The following is a 12,873-nucleotide window of genomic DNA, read 5'->3' as shown; positions in this document are numbered from 1 at the left end:
TTCCACCTGTCAACATACAGTGGATGTCCAGTTGCAGTATTAGCCTGCAATTTCCACCCTTTGTCGCCAATAAACAGCAGTCAGCATGATGCATGCACCAGGCGCCCACTATGGAGCAACATTCGCTGACCCATCATGGAGAAGACTCTGTTCGTAGCCTCTTGGTTCATCTGGCAGGTCAGTTGCCCAACAGTTGGACATCTATTCGCCAGTACTCATCTGTGGAACAATCGTTCACCCCTGTCACCTATGGCCCTTGGTGCACCGAAGTTGTCTTGGCGACAGTTTTGGATAGTGCCCTTTTTTCATGCAACAAATAGTTAAATGACGGCGGCATGCGAACACATAACAAATGTAGCCATTTCGAAAATGCTTCCGCCCTTGGACCGAAAGCTAATGATCATGCCGCTATGGATGTCAGATATATTGTCACAGAACAAGCTTAGTAGCACTGTGGTGTAGTGCTTATGATACTAAACTGTTGTATGGAAGGTGGTAAGTTCAAAACGTACCTGGAATGTACAATTTTAATTTCTATATTCGGTTCGAGTACATTCTAGAGGTATCCACAAATGTCAAGAATCATTGTACTGGAATGGTCTGTAGCTGTATATAATACTGTATGTTTTCTGACTGGAGGCATTTTGCTCTGCGCTCTTGTATGTGCAAGTGCTGAATAAACCTTCGTTAAGTGAAGTTAATGTTCATCATTCATCTAATTACACCTTCTTCTAAGTGACATTATTCTGGTGGAGGCACTGGGTATTGGAACTTGTGATAGTGTACATTATCGACAAAACAGTGGCTCCCATCAGGCCACGACAGAGCCCCCGTTAACGTGGCGAGAAACCGAGTTCAAGCCATATTCAACAGATCGCAATCTATCGGAGACAGAAGAAGAAGAGGGCGTTACGATGACAGGAGCTGTGTGGCACCATATGAGACATCCTTCCAGGTTCTCTTGTGGCGATGGCCAAGGTCCAAACTGTTGGCTGAAGGTATATGAGCATATAGCCAAATTTAACAAATGGGAGGACACCGTGTGTTTGGCTAACGTATTTTTCTACTCTGAGGGCACTGACAAGCAATGGTATGAGAACAATGAGGAGAAGTTCACAAGCTGGGAGATATTCCAGGCGGAACTGCGCAAAATTACGGCGACACACAACGACAGAAGTGCAAGGCTGAAGATAAATTAAAGTGCAGGGCACAGCATCCAGGAGAAACTCCAGCATCCTACATTCAAGACGTATTGTAGCTGTGTAAAATAGTGGATCCTAGAATGAAGGAGGAAGATAAGGTTGCGCATCTCATGAAGGGTGTTGGTGAGGACGTGTATCAAACCCTACTCCTGAAGGAGGTTTCGACAGCAGACGACTTCATAAAATGGTGCCAGTATATCAAGACAATGCATCAAAAAATAATTACACTTAATAAGTTCGCATGGCTTCCAAACGTCGTATCGATGTCTGTGTTGGAGTTAGCAACTGGTTTCACAAGTGTTCTTCGTCAGACAGCGGGAGAGGAAGTGCAGAAGGCACTTGGATTGCACAGCGAGCAAAAAACCGAGACGCCTCAACAGGTCACAGGAGGGAAGTGAAACAGACATTGAACCCAATCTCTCATCCTTCATATCCCTTTAAAACGGTGAAAAAGTCGAGACCCAAGCTGAGTTACGTTCCTACAATGCCGCATTAGGAACCTGTTTGGGCACCAAGGAAGACTGGCGTCTAGAGGACCCAGGATAACCAACCAAAATGTTTCCACTGAGGACCACTGGGGCAAGTGGTGCGCTATTGCCGAGAAAGGCGGCGGTTATTTGATGACGCCCACGCCAGATGACAGCCATGGCCAACTCCGGGACGACGAAGATGAGCAAGAAGATGTGGGTGCAGGACGACGTATGTCACAATCACACCAAGCTAGCCCCCAACACGCCGATCAAGTCTCCGTCGCCGTTTAGAAGCTCCAGCCGATCATCTAGCCGCCGCAACCTGGAAAACTAAAGGATGCGACCTTCCTTGGAGGTGAGGCTGCCGAAGAGAAAAATCCTCCGCCTTCGATCACTACAAAAATGATAGGAAACTACGTCGATATCCTCATGGATGCCCGACCAGCCCAAGCTCTTGTGGACCCTGGAGCATCATATTCAGTCATTGCGGAGAAATACCGTCGCCAGTTGCAGAAAACCGTATTCGTCAACAGGAAAATATCTCTGCTGAAGGTGGCTAATGGAAAATATGTAAAACCTACAGGAAGATGTACCATTCGTGTGGGTATAGTGGCCATACACAGCCCTTTGAATTCATCGTCTTACAAGAGTGTAGTCGTGACGTCAGTCTCAGATGGGACTTTTTGAAAGCTTCTCAGGCAAATACAGATTTTGATCGCTCGAAGATTATGCTAGATGAGATGGGATACTGTAGACAGGAATATGCACATCTGAGTGTGTGCAGACTATGTGTGCTGGATGCAGTTATCATTTCTGCAGTCAGCGCTAGAAAGGCAACTGTCACTTGTCATGCCGTGCATCAACCCATGGATCCTATGGTGGAATGTTAGAGAAGCATACTACTGAAGAATAACTTGGTCATCCCAGCTTCTGTCGTCTTGTTTAAGAACGGATTTAGTGAACTGTGGATAGTTAGCTGTCGCCGAGAACCGCAGATCCTTCCAAGACCCATGTGCATAGCAAACGCTGAGCCATTAATTAAAGAACAGCTGAGCGTCATAAAAACCTCGCACGCCGAGTCTGGGGGCGAAATTAGCGCTAGCACTACGAGACAAGATCTTCTAGCTCCACTATCACCAGATCTCACTAATGAACAATAGAAGAAGCTACTTGCCATTCTTCAAGAGTTCTTCGAATGTTTCAATCCACAGGTGAAGATCAAATTAGACAAATCGACGGTGAAGCACCGGAATAGCACTGGACACCATCAATCACTAAAACAGAGAACATACTGTGTGTCAGCAACGGAACGTCGGATAATTCACGACGAGGTAGAGAAAATGATGAAGAATAACATCATTCAGCCTTCGCAGAGCCCATGGTCTTCATCAGTGGTCCTCATCAGGAATAATCATGGCAGTTGGCGCTTTTGTGTTGATTACAGGAAGCTTAATAAGATAACTAAAAAGGACGTTTGCCCTCTTCCACGAACTGACAATACACTAGATTGTCTGAAGGGGGCTAAGTTGTTCTCAATCATGGATATGAACTCGGGATACTGGCAAATCGAAGTAGACGAGGTTGATCGTGAGAAAACTGCAGTCATCATCCTTGAGGACCATTGTGTTTAAGGTTATCCCGCTTGGTTTGTGTAACGCACCAGCAACTTTTGAACGGATGATGGATAATCTTCTGAGGCACCTGAAGTGGACGATGTGTCTTTGTTATTTAGATGACATTATAGTGTACTCAGAGACATCTGATGAACATATAAAAAGACTGAGGGCCGTTCTTAAGTGTCTCCAACAAGGCGGGCTGAAACTTAATCCAAGAAAGTGTCTCTTTGGAGCAAAAAGAAATCAAAATGCTTGGACACCTTGTGTCAAACGAAGGCGTGTGGCCAGACCCAGAAAAGGTGAGATCTATAACGGAATTACCTATTCCTAAAAGTGTTAGAGATGTGAGGAGCTTCCTCGGATTACGTTCTTATTAACGTCGTTGTATCAAAGACTTTTGTGTCAAAGCCAGGCCACTCCAAGAGTTGTTAAAAGCTGATGCTAAATTTTTTTAATGGTGATGCTCAACAAGATTCTTTCGATGGGCTGCGCAAAGCTCTGACGACTGACCCTGTACTTGGTCTGCATGATGAGAGAGCACCTACAAAACTACACACAGAAGTCAGCGGGTATGGGATCGGTGCTGCACTGGTACAAATTTCAGATGGAAAAGAGAATTTTATAGCCTATGCTTCTAGGACACTCACAAAAGCCAAGAGAAACTAATCAACTACAGAAAGAGAATGACTTGCTGTGATCTAGGCCATGTGCAAATTTCGACAGTATCTCTATGGAAGGCCATTCACAGTTGTTACAGAGCATCATTCACTTTGTTGGTTGACAGGTCTTAAGTATCCAACAGGACGACTGGCCAGGTGGGCACTATGTCTTCAAGAGTATGACATTATTATAGTGTACAAAAGTGGAAGAAAGCACCAAGATACCGACTGTCTCTCAAGAAACCTTGTGCAAGACCTTCAAGACTTTGATGAAGATAGTGACTCTCTCACTGCACTCTAGGATCTCTCTCCTGAGCAGAATAAGGACGCCAATATACCTCAAATTATGTTTGCTTTAAATCGGTCAGAAGATGTGAAAGGACAATTTAAGGTAATAATGGATTACTTTGCAAGAAAAGCTTTGATCCGTTTGGAAAGAGGTGGCTACCAGTAATTCCTAAACACATGCGCTTAGATGCTTTACAGAAATTCAATGACACACCTGAGGCCGGATATTTAGGATTTATTAAGACATACGATGGAATCTGCAAGAGTTTTTCTGACCGGGTTTATTTGGAAGTGTCCATCACTACGTGTCACGCTGTCGAGAGTGCCAGAGGAGAAAGGCAGTTCCTCAGAAACCACCTGGCCCACTCATACCAATTCCAAAGCTGAAACGCCTTACCAGCGTGTTGGGATTGACCTCCTCGGACGATTTCCAACGTCTGCTAGTGGCAATAGATGGATTATTTTTGCACTGATTGTCTGACACGCTATGTCATTACAAAAGCCGTGAAAACAGCTGGAGAATCCGAGGTAGCCAGATTCATCGTGGAAGACATTTATTAAAACAAGGTGCCCCAAGGTCGTTAATTACGGATCGAGGGAAAGTTTTTCAATCGAATCTTGGGACAGAGATAAACCATCGCTGCAACATTACTTATCACATGACGACAACTTACCATCCGTAAACTAACGCGCTTACTGAACGCCTTAATAAGACCTTGGCCGACATGCTATCAGTGTCCGTCAATGTTGAGCGGAGCAACTGGGATGAGGTGCTACCTTTCGTGACGTTTGCATACAACAGCGCCAAACAAGACACCACAGCACTTACGCCATTTTTCCTGGTGCATGGGCGCGAGGCGACTACGACGATGGACGCTCTGTTTCCGTTACATCCTGATGACATGGGCGACGACTACATAGGCCAGATGTTAACCAGAGCTGAGGAAGCTCTGCAGTTAGCTCGACTCTGCACGCTGCAGGCTCAAGAAAACGATCGCCGAAGGTATGACGCGAACCACTGCCCTGTTGTCTACCTTCCTGGTGACCTCGTCTGCATCTTCTCTCCTGTTCGGAAGATTGGTCTCTCTGAGAAGTTCCTCAGGCGCTACTTCGGACCTTATAAGATTGTAAGACAGTTGTCTGATGTTGCTTATAAAGTTGAAGATTTAGACCCTGACACAAGACGACGAAAGATTAGAGATATGGTCCACGTCCTTCAAGTGAAGCCCTATAAGGATCCTGCAACCCAGGGTACATTCGAAGTTCCAGCGACAGGCAACAATCGGAAGAGTGTAGCGGCAAAAGAATTCTAAGAAGATCACTGCCAGGGCGAGAATCAGTCATCAGGAATCGGAATATGCAGGACCGATGACTCGTTCCCAGACCAGGACGATGTACAATTTTAATTTCTATATTCGGTTCGAGTACATTCTAGAAGTATCCACAGATGTCAAGAATCATTGTTCTGGAATGTTCTGTAGCTGTGTATATATTGTATGTATTCTGGCTGGAGGAGGTTCGCTTGGAGATCTTGTATGTGCAAGTGCTGAATAAACCTTCGTTGAGTTAGAGTTCGTCATTCATCAAATTACACCTTCTTCTGTGTGATAGTATCGCTCCATTTCCGCATTACAACTATGACTGCAATATTTACAGAATTTCCCAGACATGCTTTATATACCATCGACTGCTGGTGCTGCCACCCGTCGTCTGCGAGCGGTTATTGCACGTTGTTGACAAACACAAGGGGTGTAGGCGGTGGTAATATTCATGTGACTGGACTGTGTAATACCATTTTTACTGTATTGTCCTCAGGTCCATAACTTTAGGATCAATTTTTACTGCGTTTCCAGGCTTTGAGTCACACAGCCAGAAACGTTTCCCTGCATAGTTGGTGAAAAAGCAGCAATCTAAGGTAACGAACTTCGTCAATCCGTGGCTGTTTTCTCGTCGCATTAGACATCAAGGTGTCTTGGGTGTCTAGAGTAACTTCACATTCTTTAAAATTCCACCTGAGTACAACCTTCCTCCAAAAATTTTTGAGTAATCAATAGGCCTACTGCTACTGCAAAGATGGCCGCCGAGTGAGATCACAGGTATTTTCTACGACCGCTAAAAGACCTTATTTAAGAGGAAATAGTGCCAAATTTAAATTTTCTTTGTTTTATATAATTGCCGCAGTGTCCGTTCTTGTAACGCAGCAGAATATTAACGTGCCAGGAGATCTTGTTTTTGAAAAAAACTTGTTCTTTAGGTGACGTCCCGATAATCGCGACATAACGCGAAATTTTGCGTGATATAAACACAAAAAATTCTATTCAAGTTTTTTTGATAGTGCAAAATTCGTTTAAAAAAGACTGCTACTAGTTTCATCAGTGTCTATTGTCGAAGAAGTCCATCGTAGAAGGCCACCTTTGCACTAGCAGTAGGCCTATTGATTACTCAAAAATTTTTGGAGGAAGGTTGTACTCAGGTGGAATTTTAAAGAATGTGAAGTTACTCTTGAGACCCAAGACACCTTGATATCTAAAGTGATGAGAAAATATCCTGACAACGTTTTTGAATACATGAAGGTGAAAAAAAATTGTATACAGTAGGCCGTGAATCGTCTACCAATCCATAGCATGGTGCTTTAACCAACTATTCTATGCTGCAATTCTGCCCTCCCTTCCTCAAACTTTATGTTAAAGTGTTTGGAAGGCTTTAATGGATTAAATCGTATAATCGACATTTAATTAAACAAATTCTATTAAGAATTATAAGTTTTCATGTACCTTCAATAGGTCATTATCTCAAGACGGCTTACTCACGTGACTCACGAGCTATAACGAAAAACAACTAAATGCGAAAATTCTTTAACCACCAATACGATGTTTTGCGTAATTTTATTATAACACATCGTAGCAATAACGTGTCATTTTCAATATATTGGATGTGCCGCTGCTTGAAAATGGCATACACTCGCACAGTGTAAAATATAACATAAAACGAAACCTATGGGCTTCTACTGAACATGACAAATACTGTACGGCGTCTTGTTTTTGATTGTGATCGCTTCTTATTGGTTCTACTTTATGGGGCACATTGCCGAAATATCGTAGAACTCATTTTGAGTTTCATATGAAGAAATTGTCCCTCTAAATGAAATAGCAGGAAGCAATGGCACAAAAGTCGTAGAGCATCATGTCAACGTCCACTAACTCGTCCCATGTGCCATCAGCTTGAAGCTGAACAGATGTCAGGAGTATGCATACTCATAATTGCTACGATTTCAAAAATTATCACTGTGTGCTTTAGGTCCTTATGAGTCTCAGCACCTCAATCATATTTGTGCATTATAGTTTTGGGATTGCAGTGGTGTACATTTGCATGGTATCAAGAATATCAAGAATATGGGTTAATTGTATTTCCAAATGAAGTTAACTACTATACCTATCATTTTCTATTTAAGTTAATATTGTGTTCAATTATAATGTGCTAATTCAGTGTAGACTAGGTCCATTGTCGGAGTTTGCTGTTTGAAAAACTGTGAAAATATGATTTTTTAACAAATCCTATCTTTATATATGCGATTTAATATGTAGAGATGAAATCTGTTCCTCTACCCAGTTATTCTGTTGGTGTTGATAACCTCGTCATTGAATATCCCTAACTCACAAACTCACAATTATCCCATAAAAATGTTTGTCTTGGTTACTTTTCTGTACATTTTACTGGTAATTGTGATACGCAATAATGGCGGCTATCTATGTCAATTGCTGCATAATGACTAAACAATATAAGAAATAAAATATTCGAAGCAAAATTAATTAAAAGTACTTTAAATTAATGTTTAAATAAGAATAAATTATGTATTTATTAATATTTATTTTTCCTTTTTGAGAACAGATATGAAAATCACTTGGTACATGGAACAAATAATCTTCACAACTTGAAAAATTACGAATATTAAACACGGTGGCTTGGTTCCAAAATTAGTAAAAGTGCTCCATTTGATAAATTTTCTACAAAGTGACTACGAGACTTTACCTTAAGTGATCCAGCCCTGGGAAGCATAAGAAAACAAGTGAACGAAAATTATAAACCTTCTTTACACAATATGAATTGCATTTTATCTAAAATGGCGGTTTCCACTTTGCAGAACAACACTTGACATCTTTCTGTAGAAAACCTCTTTTCTTTTCACTTATCATTAATGACAGGTTGGCCTGAAACAAGAATAGCCAAAAGATTTCACGGAATTCAGGTTAGGTCGCATATAAGTTCCTCACTTGTTGCTTTGGAAATACCTTATTGGATTTCATCGTATCTTCCTGTTTCTGTATTACAACTTATATGTTATAACAGTATGCTGTTTCAAGGCAATGGTACATCAAAGGTCTATCACAAACGTCACTTGTGGTACAAAATGTCACAATTAAATGCCAGTTAACGACACATCAGTAGTAAAAAAGCCTTTAGGAGATCCTAAGATAAACAATACTAATGCAGGAAGTTGTATGTAGTCTTGTAAATAAAGACATGTGATCATGTTACTAGAGGAAGTATGTTTTTGTTCTGCTACATGCAACTTTTTTTCCATTTTCGCATTTGTAACAGATTCTAGTTCTTTGTTACTCATGGTACAGAAGAATGCCCAGCAGCATTCGATAATGTGAGTCTGCTCTCTCAGGAATGAATTTCTTCGGTCATGTGACTTGAGTTATTAAAACATTAAAGATGAAACTCCTGTAAGTGACATTTGAATTATAGCTTGTTAAGAATACTTTGGTATTTATCCCGAATAAGTATTTGTTTGGAGTGTAGCCATGTATGGAAGTGAAACATGGACGATAACTAGTTTGGACAAGAAGAGAATAGAAGCTTTCGAAATGTGGTGCTACAGAAGAATGTTGAAGATTAGGTGGGTAGATCACGTAACTAATGAGGAGGTATTGAATAGGATTGGGGAGAAGAGAAGTTTGTGGCACAACTTGACAATAAGAAGGGATCGGCTGGTAGGACATGTCCTGAGGCATCAAGGGATCACAAATTTAGCTTTGGAGGGCAGCGTGGAGGGTAAAAATCGTAGAGGGAGACCAAGAGATGAATACACTAAGCAGATTCAGAAGGATGTAGGTTGCAGTAGGTACTGGGAGATGAAGCAGATTGCACAGGATAGAGTAGCATGGAGAGCTGCATCAAACCAGTCTCAGGACTGAAGACAACAACAACAACAATGTCACATTTTCCAAGGGTGTTGAGGGGCAGGAACATGAGAGAACAACTTAAGTTGCTGTGATTAAAACAAGTAGCAATCACACTTCTAGTCTTACATGTCAAAAATACTTTGCTGTTTATTCCAAATGTGTACAATTTCCGAGAGTGAGGCTCGGCACAAACCGAAGAACACAGCACAAAGTACAAAAAACGTTTTTGATGGACCTTTACAACATGTGAACATTCCAGGAGCAGAACTCAGCAACACAAGCACTCACATATTTAAAATATGAACCAAGTTTTATTTCCCTCTCCTGTTTTACAAAAATAACTTCAGTAAGAACATACACTGTTTCATGAAACATTTGCTGACAAATACTCCCCACAATGTTTTACATGTAAACGTGCTGCTTTCTTAATGTCTGCCACAGCGTTCATACAACACCACAGACATAAATGTCCACACCAGACTACATGCAGGCTCATCCAAAATGAAGGAGTCCTAATGGTTATTCTCGTTTCGCGCCAAGCTGTTCCTTGCGATAAGCTTCTTTTTAATCATGATTCCTCTGCAGCAATACTGCTGCTTATTAATTTTACAATAGCAATTCAGATGACATTCATTCACTATGGTGGCAGATGACTTAACCTACTGTCTACTAGATGTCTCGCAACCAGTGTTGCCAAATCAGTTTTTCATAGTTACCTCTGGCTTATTTTTAATACCATATAGCTGGCAAATGAGTGACTTAGCTGCGGTTTTTTTTCACAGACCTTTGGCCTTTTTTCTGGGTTTTCTTCTCGACTATAGGACAACTTTACAATCTGTGTTGACTAATGGAAAATTATTTGTGTTGCATTAAGATCTCAAAACATGCTTTAACATCCCATGAAAAAGTATTATTAGACTGAATTAAAAGTGTGGCAAAGCAAGCCAGAGCTATGTTGGTGTGGGCTCATCAGCATGCAACTGGAACAATAGTTCAAAAACACTGCATTCTGTGGTGAGGTACATAAGTACAGATATGTGACTGCAGAAAACCCATTTGTCTAGGGGCTTCTTTTGCGTAGTCTGTGCTCGTTCTTGCACGGGCTGATAGGGAAGTAGAAAGAGTGTTTAGTCAAATGGATGTAGTTCAAATGAAATTTCACAATAATCTTAGTTCTGTGACGCTGAATACTATTCTTAAAGAACGATAAGGTCTTCGATGCTACTGTGAGGATTAAAACTTGTTGGCAGATTAAAACTGTGTGCCCGACCGAGACTCGAACTTGGGACGTTTGCCTTTCGCGGGCAAGTGCTCTACCATCTGAGCTACCGAAGCACGACTCACTTCCGGTACTCACAGCTCTGCTGGCAAAAGTAAAGCTGTGAGTACCGGGTGTGAGTCGTGCTTCAGTGGCTCAGATGGTAGAGCACTTGCCCGCGAAAGGCAAACGTCCCGAGTTCGAGTCTTGGTTGGCCACACAGTTTTAATCTGCCAGGAAGTTTCATATCAGCGCACACTCCGCTGCAGAGTGAAAATTTCATTCTACTGTAAGGATTGCTTTCTTCCATTTTCTATTGTAAACAATATTGGAACACTGCAGTATTATGTAGGTGAATCAACATCTCTACAATGCACAGATGATTTGGATGAAGCAATACTAAATGCATTTTTGAATGATACAAATTAGTGATGACATTGACATGTACGGTGGTTCATATCATCAATTTTGAAATTTTAAAAATGCAGGGTGGAGTGTTTATTAGTATATGTTGAGTGCTGTATTTAACTAGTGTGGTGATGTTTTGACTGCTTGAGCAACATCTGTTCTAGACCTATTAGCCCATGCAGCTGTACCTAAACCACCGCCTTAACACTCCCTTACTAGATTGGTGTAGCTATTCAGCTGTGCAACTCTTGTGATTTACCTCAGTATCCAGCTTTGTCATGTCTTTTCTTCCTTGGTATTGAACTTATTCCTTTCGTGCAGATTCCTGTAAGCGAAGTGGCTATAAGACAATACATTGCTTCTCCACTTAAATAAAATGTAGATTGGTTCCAATCAACTCTGGGTATTGTCACAAACTTTCACCAAAAGTTACACATTATGTGGGAACCAACTAATATTAATGTCTCAAAGACCTCTCATTAACATTCTGTGAGTAGTATATAACACCAAACGCTTATATACATCATATTCGTCTTCCTTGGTGCTGGAGATCTCCCATGATATCAGAGCTCCTTCATTCCCCCTTGCTCCACAGAGATTACAAATTCTCTCCTGCACGTAGAACCAGTACGTGTTGAGTAACACTTATATACAGTATGTGGCCCGATGTTTACAAAGGAATTGCAATTGTGCACATCTTTACTCTGAGCTCTATCTTTGATGTAGTGATATATGCCCTTCCATGAATGGCATGGGTCACAACACATCCCTCCACTAAGTGAAAAGACGTCATGATCATACACTTAACAATCAATCACTACAAACATACATATTCCCTAATTAGATTTTTCATTAATTTGGTTGCTTTATATTTAATAGCTACTCTACTTTTGGCTAGCATAGCAACGTAGAGTGAACTATAGTGCTTTCTTTCAAAGCACTTTCATTTCTCTAACCATTAACTGCATTAATATGTATTTTGCCTTTGGAGGAAGCAATTGTAACACAATTTAAGATCAAACGCCAGATCTCAGAGAGACTCAGATACACATGGTCAACTACAGAGGTAGCTAACTTTTACATTCCCAGTTTATTATCTGCTTTGGAAGAGATGCTCCCTTAAGCATGGTCCTTATTCCTTTTCTTCACGAGTGTTACCCTTAACCATTCCTCCTTTCTTGTAGGCTATCTTTTTGAGGATTAAATACTCTTATTTCTTAGACCCAGTTAGTGTGATGTACCTCTCCTTGCTTCTAAAGTATGCTAAATATCATGGTAGTAAATTGTCGAGGTGTCTGTAGCAAGAGCCCCGAGATACTCTCTGAAATAAACAGCAGTAATGCCAATGTTGTATCAGATGCCGAAAGCTGGTTGAAACCAGACATAAATAGCAGTGAAATTTTGAACTCAGAGTGGACAATGTTTAGGAAGGATAGTACTGATGCTATAGGAGGTGTTGTGTTCATTGCAGTTAAAAGCTGTTTAAACACAGATGAGATCGGTACTGGGTCGGACTGTGAAATAGTCGGGATAAAGCTGTCAATCACACAAGGAGTGACCATTGTATTAGGATGTTTTTATAGACTACCAGCATCCGCAACAAACTTCGCAAAACGTTCCAGGAAAAGTCTTGAGTACATAGGAAATAAATACCAAAATTATCCATTAGTTATAGGTGGAGAGTTTAATCTGCTGTCCATTGGCTGGGAAAATTACACGTTTATCACAGGGGCAGAAGCAAAAACTCTGTGAAGTTATTCTAGGAGCACTCTCAACATACAAC

The sequence above is a fragment of the Schistocerca gregaria genome, chromosome 3, assembly GCF_023897955.1.
Source record: "Schistocerca gregaria isolate iqSchGreg1 chromosome 3, iqSchGreg1.2, whole genome shotgun sequence".
NCBI lineage: Eukaryota > Metazoa > Arthropoda > Insecta > Orthoptera > Acrididae > Schistocerca > Schistocerca gregaria.
The sequence above is the reverse complement of the archived record's forward strand: the minus strand, read 5'-3'. Positions refer to the sequence as shown.